Raw genomic sequence first — 11,915 nt, forward strand, 5'->3', positions numbered from 1 at the left:
CTGGGGCTCAGTTCATTGCTGAGTTTCTAAGCCAATAAATAATGGAGCCAGAATCAAAGCTTGGTGCTCGGGCTGCCAGAGGTCTCCTTGCACCAGGGCCTGAAGGAGTATGTCATGTTGAGAAGGACCAAGACAAAACCAACCCCTGCAACTGGAAGGAAATCAGGGCCGGGGTCAGAGGAGTCAGAAGCCCAAGGCACCCTGGGAGGAACATTGTTCCTGCCTCTCCCTGTTCCCCAGAGAGAACCTCCCAGGCTCTGTCTTTTGAGGTTACCCATAGGAGAGGGCTGACATCCCTCTGCTCCGTTGCCGAGCCATCAATGGATACCTGTGATCAGACTCCTGTGTGCACATTTTCCTTAGAGCGTTCTCCATGAGCCTGATTTATTTAATGTCATTTAATTTATCTTAATTTTTTAAATGTTGAAATACAGAATTAAACCATACCATTGCCTGAGTAAAGAACAAATAAAATCTAGCAAGCCACCAAAGTCATCCCTCTGAGACAAGGCTGGGGAGTTTTCTTGCTCAGTCAACTCTAGGGATGCTCTGGGCCCTCCCATTACAAGAGGGTGCTAGGAGCAGACGCTTCAGACTCCCAGAAGATCTAGCTACTGTCTTTGCAGCTGTGCTCTCTCCCCACTCCCCTAAGGATTGTCCTTGAAGTTGATTCCCCCATTAGTTCCCTCTGGGGGGCTATCAGGCACAGGCTCAAGATGATTCTTCCTGTCTCCCTGGAGAGGTGGTGTGCTGGTATGGTCATGGGTGGGCAGAGCCTCTAGAAACCCAATGAGCAAAGCCATCCCACCAGACTCTCAACAGCATCTACAGAGCTCTAAATACATCCTTCCTGGGGGCTGTAGGAAAGCATAGGAGTTGAGACAGGACGGCTGGAACATTTGGGGGCCTAGAGCACTATTAGTTGTTCTGTGAGTGCTCTGGAGTATGGCAGTGGGGCTGACTGGTAACTGCACACTGGGGAGTGCCAACCCAGGGTCACCAGGGCACTCAACCCAGCGCAGGGCACCTTGGAGGCCAGGCATGCAGACAGCTGAGTGGACCGGCCAAGCTGACCTCTAGAGACCCAGTGTGAGAACAGACACACTAGGGGCTTCAAGTTACAGCTGGATGGTTCTGAAATGCAAGCTATTGACTGTGAGCACTAAAAGTATGCTTAGTAGGTGGCTATCTATGTACTTTGAAACAAGACTCACAGAATATAGAATTGCCAGATGAGGGAGAAGCTTGAAAGTCAATGCATCCAACATAAACTCTTTTGATGGGCAAGGAATCCAAGGCCCAGAGAGAGAGATGGGGCTTACCTGTGGTTGTCAGAGTGATAAGAACTGGAACATAACCTTCTTACCACCAGTTCAGCGCCTCTCCTATTATAGTACCGTGTTGCCTATTCCTGCTTTGATTTTTGACTCCACCATTGTCTTCTTTTCTGATAAATAGTATAGAAGCCCTTTCTTGACCTTGTTTCACCTGCCTCACTCATTACTCACTCCTGCATTTTTCACTGAACACCCACTGGGTGGCAGGCATCATGTGACATAGAGTGGGGGAGAGAAAAAGCTCTTGGTACAGGAGGGGCAGTAAGCCACGTGCAAGGAAAAATATTGCATTTCCGAAAAACGTAACTGGCTCATGAAAACCAGATGCTGTGTTATCAAAATTCACAGGAGGAAGGGACTTCTTCTCCATGAAGCCTTCCCATCAGGAAGAAGCATTTGAATTGAACATTGAAGAAAAGGTAGAATTCTTAGAGAAAGGTAAAGTGGGAACAAAGGCACAAAAGAAGAAAGGGCAAGTTTATTCAGGTGACCAAACAGGGATTGTAAAAAGTAAAGCTAGATGTGGAGTGGGGATCCAGGCCACAGAAGGCCTTGGATATGAGGAGTTGGAACAAATGGAAAGCACTTCAAAGTATTTGTGTAGGACAATGACGAGCTTAGAAGGGTGTTTTAGGAGGGGAATTTTGTAAATGTGGTTAAAATGAATTGAAGGAGGGAGAAGCTGAAGTTTGGAAGATGGTAGAAGGCTATGTTTTATAGTATAATAATAATAGCAACTATTTCATACATCTGTGGTAAGGATTAAATGGGAAAAGCAATGTAAAGCACTTTGCAACAGATTAGCTGACCAGTGGTAAACACAAATATCATTATTATGCAGGAAGTTATAAAATTTGCAAGTAAGTAGTGGTAGTAGGGATGGAGAAGAGGGTAATGGGTTTTAAAGACACCAAGCAATAGTTGGGGAACAACGGGGGAGCAGTGAAAGATAAACTTAGGGATTTTGAGCTGGGTGACTGGAAGTTTGTTGGCACCATGAAAAAAAGTGGGAAGTCAGGAGGAGCAGCTCATAAGGATGGAGATGATGTCAGGTTAATAAAACTTCAACTTGAGGAGTTGACCCATCCTCATCCTTTTGGAGATATTATGAAAGTGGGCTTGGAGAGCTAGAGTCACAGACTCTGGGAACTACCCACATGGGAGTGACAGCTCAGATCACTGAGGGAGACTGCCAAGGGATAATGGAGAAGGGACCAACTGGGAGGGAGGGCAGAATCCTGGAGCAGAAGTGGAAGAGGGGCCACACAGAGAGTTAAGGAGACCTAGAGAGTTCAGTGCAAAAGAAGCCAAAAGGGCAAAGATTTCAAGGTCAATATTATCTGATGGGGGTGGGAAGGGAGTTGGGGGTGGGGAGAGAGAGATATTGAGAGAGAGATCAATAGATAGATAGGTAGATAGATAGATAGGGTCTGTGGAGGGAGAGGACCCTGTGTTGCAGAAGAAAGAGACTCCAGATAAGAGAAGGAGCCAGGGCAGTTTACAAAAGCAGGGCAGGGGTGGCCCCTGAACACTGTGCAGGAGGATAAGAGAATTTTTTTCCCTGAGATTAGTAACATGGAAGGATGAGGAACCAAGTGGGGAAATTAGGGTACAAAGGAAGGAATGTTGACCAAGCTCACACTGTTTGGCTTCATTCTTTAGGACTTTGAGGTCCTCTCCTCTCAAATGATTTGGAAATTACCACATGAAAGCCAAGGCAGGAGTCCAGTTTCCAGTACCACTTCCGGATCAAGTCCCCACATGACCCAGCGTTCCTGCACACAACCAGGAAAGCCCTATTTATCATTCCAAATACCAAGGCAGTAAATGCTGCTTGGTGTATTCCGAATTAGATACAGGATGAAATAAAGCTGTCTTCCTAGTAGATGTGATTCTGTATACTATATTCAAGTACTCTGGATCCTGGAATTAACCTTAATTCACTCTCCATATTATTAAAAAAATCCACATACATATACATGTGATTCTTCCTATCTAGATATCTTGCTCTATAGTCTCTGTGTTTCTAAATGTGGCTCTAAATCCTCCTTACCCTTCGGGGCCCCTTCTTGAGGCCTTTCCCAGGTCTCACAGATCTCTCTATCTTAACTCTTTGGGAGCCTACCTTGCTCGGCAGCTCAGGAAATGTGCCTTATACCTTGCAGACTCTTTTCTCCTTTCCCCCAAGGCACCCTGCCCAGTGCTGGGTTTAGAGTGCCCATTCGAAAATCAAATGGACAACCACACATAAACCAAGCTCATCAAAGTAAAGTAGTGGAACTTCTTCCTAGAAGGGCATCTCCAGTTTGTACACTAAAACAAAAGCCATACACCTGGGTTTCTACGACAGCCTCCTCACTCTTTGCTGCCTTCTCTTGCTCCACGTTCCACGTTCAGCAAACTATCCAAAATGCAAAACTGACCCTTCACATCAATAGTTAAAACCTTCCTAACCCCTCACTGAAAACTCGTGTAAATCCTTAGCATGGAGTACAAGCCCTTCAAGGTTTGCCTCCTGTGGCTTCTCTCCAAACTCGTCTCCCCTGCATTTTACTTCCCAGTCATTTGGAAGAGTTTTATCCACTTTAGGACTTTGCATGCTGATCCCTCGCCCAAAACATTTCCTTCCTCCTCTCTCATTTCCTCCCTGCTTTCACCAAGCTAACTCCTACCTACCCTTCCTTTCTGGGCTTTGCTGTCCTTACAAGTCTTCATTAAGCCCCTGTGGAGAGGTGCTCTTCCTACATGCTTCCATTGACCTGGGATTTACCCTCCACTGGCAGAAACCAATTTATGCTGTAATTGCCTGCCCACTAGTTGATTATCCCTGCTGGAATGTATGTTTATGAAGAAAGGGACCGTTCTATTTTATTTGCCTCTGTGCTTAGCACATGCCTGGCAGAGTAAGTGGTTGTTGAATATTTATTGAATAAATGGCTGACTGAATGAATGAATACGTGAATGCTTTTGCTTTTGGAGTCCAGTGTATTTCTGAACCACACCAAGCATTTGAACCTCTAGGCAAAGCAACTAGGCTGGAGTGGAGGGGGAATTCCTCTCTTTTTATCCAACCTGGGTAGTTTAAAGAAGAGTCAAGATGTGTGACATATTCCCAACATCCAGATTGTGGGCAATGACTGGACCATGCAGGCTGGCGAACAATGGCCACAGTCACTGCCCGTAACAATACCAGTCACTGTGCCCAGAGACTGTACAAGGAACTGCCCTGCACAGGGACAGAGCAGGGCTGGGGAAAAAGGACACCCAATCAGCTTCAGGGTCCCAGCCCATGGAGGAGAACAGGGGAAGGAACTTGTTTTTACAGAGTCAATTTGATAACCATATTCTCCCTTCCCTGACCAAGGGGCTGTGGAGGGCAGTGTAAAGTAGATATCAGAGAGCAGGAGTAGAGGGGGGGAGGATGGAACTTGTCCCTCCAATTCCATTCATTCAATCAACAGGTACTGAGTGCCTACCTATGCCGGCACAGTACTAGGCCTTGTGGCTACAACGTGAATAAACAGTGATCTTTCCTCCCTCTGTGGAGCTTACTGTCTAGAGGTGCACCCAGAATTACTCAATCACAGAAATAAATTTAATGTGCATGTTTAAATTACTTTGAAATTATAGGTTCAGGTATGGATATATAATAAAAGGAGACCTGGCCTAGTCAGGGAAGGTATGGAAGGCTTCCTTGAGGAAGTAACGAGCTGAGAGCCCAAGGGTGAGTAGGAGTCCATCACAGGTGTTGGAAGAACAATAAAGCATCCCAAGTACAGGGAACTGCATGAATGGCCTTACCCTCTCCATCAAGTTAAAGAAAGAACCACTTCAACCAAGTTCAGTTTTGTAGGCTCTATCTGTTTCTTCTCAACCCAATTTCTATATTTTATTTAAAGAAAAAGGAGGCTGTGGAATGGACTTGTGTGAGGGGACTGCTGACAGGAAGTGTAGATGGCAATGAAGGGCCGTGATGTGACCAGCCCACATCTAGTCACCCCAGGCTCTGACCGTCAGCCAGCCTCAGCTGGAGAACTGCAAGGCACGAACGGACAGCTTTCTCTCAAACTTGGATCCAGCCAGCCAGGCCAGCAGAAAGAAGCGTGGCGGGAAGCCAAGCGCCCATACACAGTGAACTGATGCCCCTATTTCAGGAAGAGCATGGCGCAGCAACTATATTTGAAAATCGAGGTAAACAAGAGCTCGGCTCAAGTGGATGGGGCACGACAGCTGTGGAAGATTAATCACACACGGCTGCAAGTCACCAGGTCGCCAGAGGCTGGGAGGCTTCCCTTTTGGTGCCCCACCAGAAGGCCGGATGTGCTCCTACCACGTACCCACCCCACCCCCAGCGCATCCCGCTCACCGCCCCGCCCCCCACCTCGTGTTTCTTCAGCACCCAGGAGCTCGGCGCCTGGCTCCCAGGTACAGCCTGCGTTTCTGATAAATTGCACCCAATTTCAATCCTTCTGCCCGGGAGATCTAACTATCAAACGTCCAGGGTTTGCTTTTTAATCTTCAGGAGGGGGTGGAAGGCGGAGGGGAGGAGAGAGAGAGGAGGCGGGCGACGAGCGGGTAAATTTATGGCACTGCATTAAAGGCGTTTGTTCTATTTAATCCCCCCCCCCCACCACCTCCATGGTTAAAAATAAAAGGCAATGAATAAAAACGAAAAACTGCTTCTCCTCTAACCAGATCGCTTTTATCATCTCCCCCAGAGGCTCAGGTCCTCGGGGCATGTCAGCCAGGGCCTGCAGGAGCAGCGCTAGCCTCTGAATGAGGGCTGTGGCTGTGGCTGTGTGTGTGTGTGTGTGTGTGTGTGTGTATTGGGGGGGATTAGGATTAGTTATATACTTCGCTTTTCTCCACCGGGCCCCAGACCGCGCAGACCACTAGGGGCTGGAGAGCGCAGGACCGGAGAAACCCTTCTTCCCCCCGACCCCCTCGGCCACTTCGGGCAGGTGCCCTGGGGCTGCAGTTCCCGACCCGCCGCGGTGGAGTCCCGAGACAGGGATGTGCGCGTGCGTGCGTGTGTGCACGCGGGCGCGTGCCAAGCGGCTAACGCGCTCCCCTCCTAGCCCCCAAACCCGGCGGACACTCACAGTCCCAGGAGCACAACACGCCCTGGCACAGGCGGCTCACACATGCACACATGCATCCAGCACACAACACAGCACTCTCTCTAATGAGCACCCGCCGCTGACCCAGCAAACCCACGGCCCGACTGTACGCATATGCCCAGGCATCGCTTTCTGTGCCCCCACCCCCGCACCCTCCCGCAGACACTCACTCTGCCAGATCTACCTCCCCCCCAACACCGCATACACAATGTACACTTTCCGGGGCACCCTCCCCCCACTCCTTCTGGCACTAAATCCACAAGAAGGCGGCTCATATGAATGATCTTGAGAAATAACTCAACACCATCATTCACAACCAGGGACCCTCTTGGGGACATTCCAAGCCCCCCAACCTCTGCCTCCCTTGTCTCAGCTGCCCGCTAAGGGGTGGGGGGAGGGCAGGAGGCTCGCCCCTATTACTCACCTTTTCCTCTTGGCCTCCTGAGCAGAGTGGGCAAGTGACGGGGGCGAGGAAGGTGCGCTATGCGCCCACCGCCGGGCTCCTCATCGGCCGCAGAGGCTCATCGCCCCCGCGGGCTGCCCGCCGGCCGCAGCCGTGTCCGGGGCATGTCAGTCCGCCGCCGCCGCCGCCGCCGCCGCCACCCGCCCGCTGGGGCTCGTGGGCTCGCAGCTGTCAGGGAGCTGCGGGGCAGCGCATCTGGAGCGCGAGGTCTGGGCGAGAGGGTGGCAGGGGCCAGGGCGAGGGGACCGAGGGAGGGGTCCTTTCGAGCCGCTGTTAGAGGGAAAACCCCGACCTGGAGCGCGGGCTGGAGACTACGCCCGGGAGAGGCCCGGAGTCCCGGCCGCGGGCGGGCGGCGGGGGATCCCTGCCGGGAGGGGCAGGAAGACGAGCAGCCTGGCGCTCCCAGGCGTCTCCGAGGGACCCGGGCTTGGGCTTGCGGTCGCGTCGCCTGGGCTTTCCCGGGGCTGCGAGCGCGCGGGCTCACCGCCTTGCACTCTGTCACCGCGGGGGACGTCTCGGCCTCGCTGCGCGCGGAGGGGACGCGCGGAGAGGCTGGTTTCTGGGCGAGCCCAGAGCTTTGCCCATTAAGCTGCCGCAAGAAGCCAAATCAAAAAGCCAATCTCCAAGCCTCCAAACTGAACGTCACCCTATCAGCTGGGAGAAAGAGCCGCACCGAATGACAAGCCGCGCATATTTATCCTAGCGCGCCGAGGGGAGACTTCCAGATAGCTTCCCGACCCGCAGCGGGGAAGTGGAGCCGCACCGAGCAGCCAGAGAGCCCCTAGGAACCGAATTCAGATGGAACCCTGCCCCGCGGCCACCCACCCAATCGTTGGAGCCCGGTGCCCCGCGCCTCCTGGCCTGCAGCACCTCGAGACGGCGGCGCGTCCTGACCGACCTGGATTCCGCAGAGTTGGGAGCTCTCGGCAGCAGGGCGCGCGGCACCGGCTTTCCCCTTGTCCTCAGGAGACGCTGCCTGCAATTCCTAAATTAAGTCTCCACCAAACACATCTGTGGTTTTTAAATATAGCAAGGAACGATTACCCAGGCAGGGTCCACCCAGGCCTAGGGGAGGAGTCGAGGGGGATGGAGGTTGGCAGTGGAGGGAAAATAAAACTCCTTTTTTCCCCTCTTTTTTTCTTCTCTTCTTGGTGCAGAACTCAGCCTGTCATTTTCTCAACCCAAATCAAACAACAGCTTACGAGAGATGCTTGGGTGAGCTCTGGCATGTTGGTTTTTTGGGTTTTTAAGTCTAAAAATAAGAGGGGGCTGCCTCCCAAATTGCTGCTTACTCTGGGCCTGGAGACTGGAGGAGAGATGGTCCTTTGATGAAGCAGCAGGACCAGGGCTTGGGGCTTGGCTCAGGCCAAGTGTACACACGTAGCCTTAAATCAGATGCCTGTAATTTCTGCTATATTTGTCGGGCTTGGTCCTGGAGGCAGGAGGGGTGGGCAGCCCTCTCCTAAGAATGGGGTTTCATGCCCCTAGTTTATCGTGGCAGTAGGCAGATCTAAAACCAGCACAGTGGCTGGCCTTTTGTAGTGACACCAGTGCAGATGGGACAGAATTTAAGGGTGGGAGGAGGTTCTCTCTCTCAGGCCTCTGCTGCTTGAAGCCAAGTAGGAGGGGGCCAACATATAATACTTACCAATGATCAGCATCTCCTCAGGGCCAGAGGTGGTGCTAGCAATCTGATTGTATTATCTCATGACATTCTCATGAAGCTCTATGAGATAGGTACAATTACTAACTCTAATTTTCTGTTGTGGAAATTAAGCCTGACGGAGGTTAAATAACCATCCCAAGGCCACATGCAGCAGAGCAAAGGATTAGAATAAGGTGAAACCAACCAGAGTTGTGCTGACACCACAACAGTGTGTGCAACTTTTGGGATCCCTGGCTCCCCTGCCCAGATGCTCTGGAACAAGGTTTGGTCCAAAGAGATTAAGTAGGTATAAGGACTAGAGAACGTCTGAGCCTGGGATGGCATGAGTTCTTTTCGCATCCCTGGACTCGGTGTTCCTTGAACAAGTCACGTGCTGGTTTCGGTCCTGAGTTTGAGTCCCAGATGTGCTCAGTTAGGAGTGCTTTCAGACCCCTGAACCTTTATGGATCTTGAATTCAGTTAAGATTGGGGCTGAAACAGTGACTTGGAAAGTTTCCAATAACTTCTAAAGTTGTGGGATTTCAGGATGTGTCAATGAGTGAGATTTACCTTGTGTCTGTTCCTATGGAAAATTACAATGCTGAATGGTCTACATTCAAGACCAAGAGATTGCTAGTGGGCATATAAATTGGCATAGCTTTTAGGGAGGGCAATTTTGAAAGATATAGCCAATTCCTTAAAAAATGTGAACCACTGTGACCCAGTAATTTTACTGGAAAAAATTTATTCTATGCTAATAATTAAGGACATGCTCAAATATTTAGTTACAAGGATATTTATGGTTAGTGTTTATAAGAGTTCAAATTTGGAAATATGTTAATTTTCCAACAGAGAGAATTGGTGAAGTCAGTCATGTTGAGTTGACACAAGGGTGTATTCTACCACTATACAAATACTGATGCAGCATTCCATGTATTGACATGGAAAGGTTTTCATGATATATTACTGAGAGAGAAAAAAACCCAAACACAGAGTGTGATACCGACTGTGTGTGTGTGTGTGTGTGTGTGTGCATATGTGTGCATTATGTGCATGCCCTGGTAGCATAGAAATACCAAAATGGTAATAGTTCTTTCTTGGTGATAGGACTTCTGGTGATTTTCTTTTTCTCTTTAGATCAACTTTATTGAGGCATAATTTACATACTACAAAATTCACCTGCTTTAAGTGTATAGGTCGATGAGTTTTGATAAAAGTATATGTAAGTAGAGCAATAACCTCAATCGATATACAGAACATTTCCATCTCCTCCAAAAGTTGTCTCAGGCCCTTTTTGTATTCATTCCCTCTCCCCACAAGCAACCATTGATCTGTATTCTGTCATTATAGGTTAGTTTTATTTGTTCCAGAATTTTCTTTGTCTTATTTATATCTATTACTATTTCTTCAATGAACATTACTTATTCACTAAAACTGCAATAGCAACTCTGCATTCTGGGCCTCAGTGTCCTCATGAGTAAAATGAAAATAATAATAATGGTAATAATACCCCCCTCATGGGCTTGTTGTGAGGATTCAGAGAGATTACAGTTTCTGGTATAAAGCAATTCCCAAAGATATGTTGATTCTCTTTCTTCCTCCTCTACCCCTCGCTACACCTTAATCCTGCTTCTCTCCCACTCTGAGTTCTATAGCCAACTTTCATGTTGGCCTGTGAAGTCTCAGACCCCTTTAAACTCTGAACTTTTTTTTACTTTCTTTTATTTTTTTTTTCTTTCTTTTTGCCTTGAGAACCACGACATGATCACATTTTTTCCCTCTCTACTACATTCATAAAGGTTTGGAAAACATCAAATGTGATGACAATCTGCCTCCCACTTCTGCCATTGTTTATTTATTTCTTGTCATGCTAGAACCTGAGGAGATTTTCACAGGAAAGCCAGCAAGCAAGCTATTTGTCATTAGCATAGGGAACAAGAGCCCCAAACCTCATTTTCAAGTTGGGAGGAAACTGAGGCCCAGAAATGTTAGGCGATTCCACCAGTCACAGAGCTTTGTAAGCAATAGAATCTATTATGAGCTGAATTATGTCCACTAAAAGTCCTATGCTGAAACCCTAACCCTTAGTACCTCGGAAAGTGCCTGGATTTGGAGATAGGGCCTTTAAGGAGGTGATCAAATTAAAACTAGGTCATTAGGGTGGGCCCTAATCCAATATGACTGGTGTCCTTTTAAGAAAAAGAGATTAGGATACAGATAGACAGAGAGACGACCTTGTAAGGACACAGTAAGAAAGAGGCCATCCGCAACCAAGGAGAGAGAAACCAAATGTGATGATACCTTGATCTTGGACTTCTAGCCTCCAGAACTGTGAGAAAATAGATTTCTCTTATTTAAGCCACCCAGTCGTTGTTGTTTTGTGATTGCAGCCCTAGAAATCTAATGCAGAATCCAAGTATTTGGGCTGATTCCGTGAGTTCTTGTCATAGAATGTTCTTCTTTTTCCCGAGGGTGAGCAGCACACCATGGGCATACTGGCTGAATAGTGGGAAAGGGCTATGAAGCTTCTTGGGGATGCCCTACGATTTACCATTATGCCTCAGAGTCCCGCAAGTTGGTGCCTCTCCAGAAGTGAGGCCTCATGCACATCACAAGTAGCAGACCTGCCTACCCTGGCTACCATTAACGCTGCATCTGGTACAAACCTGTGTTGCTTCTCACAGGCAACTTACGCGCCAGCATTCCACAGCCCTTGGATTGTGCAATCTGATAGCCACTAAGAGGCAAGAGCAGACAATCAAGTTGAAGCTTAAAGAACATTCTGGAACAGTTCTTTAGGGAGAAGTTTAATAAACACCATTTGATAATAGGGTAGTTTAGTGAGACACAATCTTGTTTTAAGTTTTATTTCAAAAATGTGTCACTTAATGATCTTTTCTTTTTTCCTTTAATAAAACTGTTTATTGCAGTAGGACATGCAGCAAATGTGTACAAGTCATAAGCATAAATTCAAAGAATTTTCACAAACTAAATACATTTCATTTAATCATCACCCGGAATAGTAAATGTTACCAGTAACCCAGGTGCTCCCCTCATGCCCTCCAATCATGCTTCCTCTTCAGAGGGAATTCTGGACTTCTCTTGACTCCTAAAACCATATAGTAGTCTTATGTGATTTTGGACTTTATATAAATGGAAGTAGATTGAGAGTAGTAGTGTTGGGTCTGGGTTCTTTGCTCAACATAATTTTTGTGAGGTTCATCCATATTGTTGTGTATAGCAGCAGTTTGTTACTTTTCATTGCTCTATAGTTCTCTTTGAATGAATGTGCAATCTAACTTTTCATTCTGCTCTTGATTGACATCAAAATTGTTTCTAGTTTTTTATTA

The 11,915-nt window shown here is 48.1% G+C and overlaps 1 protein-coding gene across 5 annotated transcripts in view; it reads right to left on the bottom strand.

Annotated features, from left to right (window-relative positions):
• SLC8A3 (solute carrier family 8 member A3) overlaps positions 1-7,471 on the bottom strand; it is a 140,218-nt gene extending 132,747 nt beyond the window's left edge. For all 5 annotated transcript variants that reach the window (XM_069465084.1, XM_069465083.1, XM_069465081.1 and 2 more), the window contains exon 1: positions 6,882-7,471. The gene's annotated coding sequence lies outside the window, so the exon portion shown is untranslated. The remainder of the gene's footprint in view (positions 1-6,881) is intronic.
• Between the last annotated feature and the right edge of the window lie 4,444 nt (positions 7,472-11,915).

Source organism: Eulemur rufifrons, chromosome 2 (assembly GCF_041146395.1).
Source record: "Eulemur rufifrons isolate Redbay chromosome 2, OSU_ERuf_1, whole genome shotgun sequence".
NCBI lineage: Eukaryota > Metazoa > Chordata > Mammalia > Primates > Lemuridae > Eulemur > Eulemur rufifrons.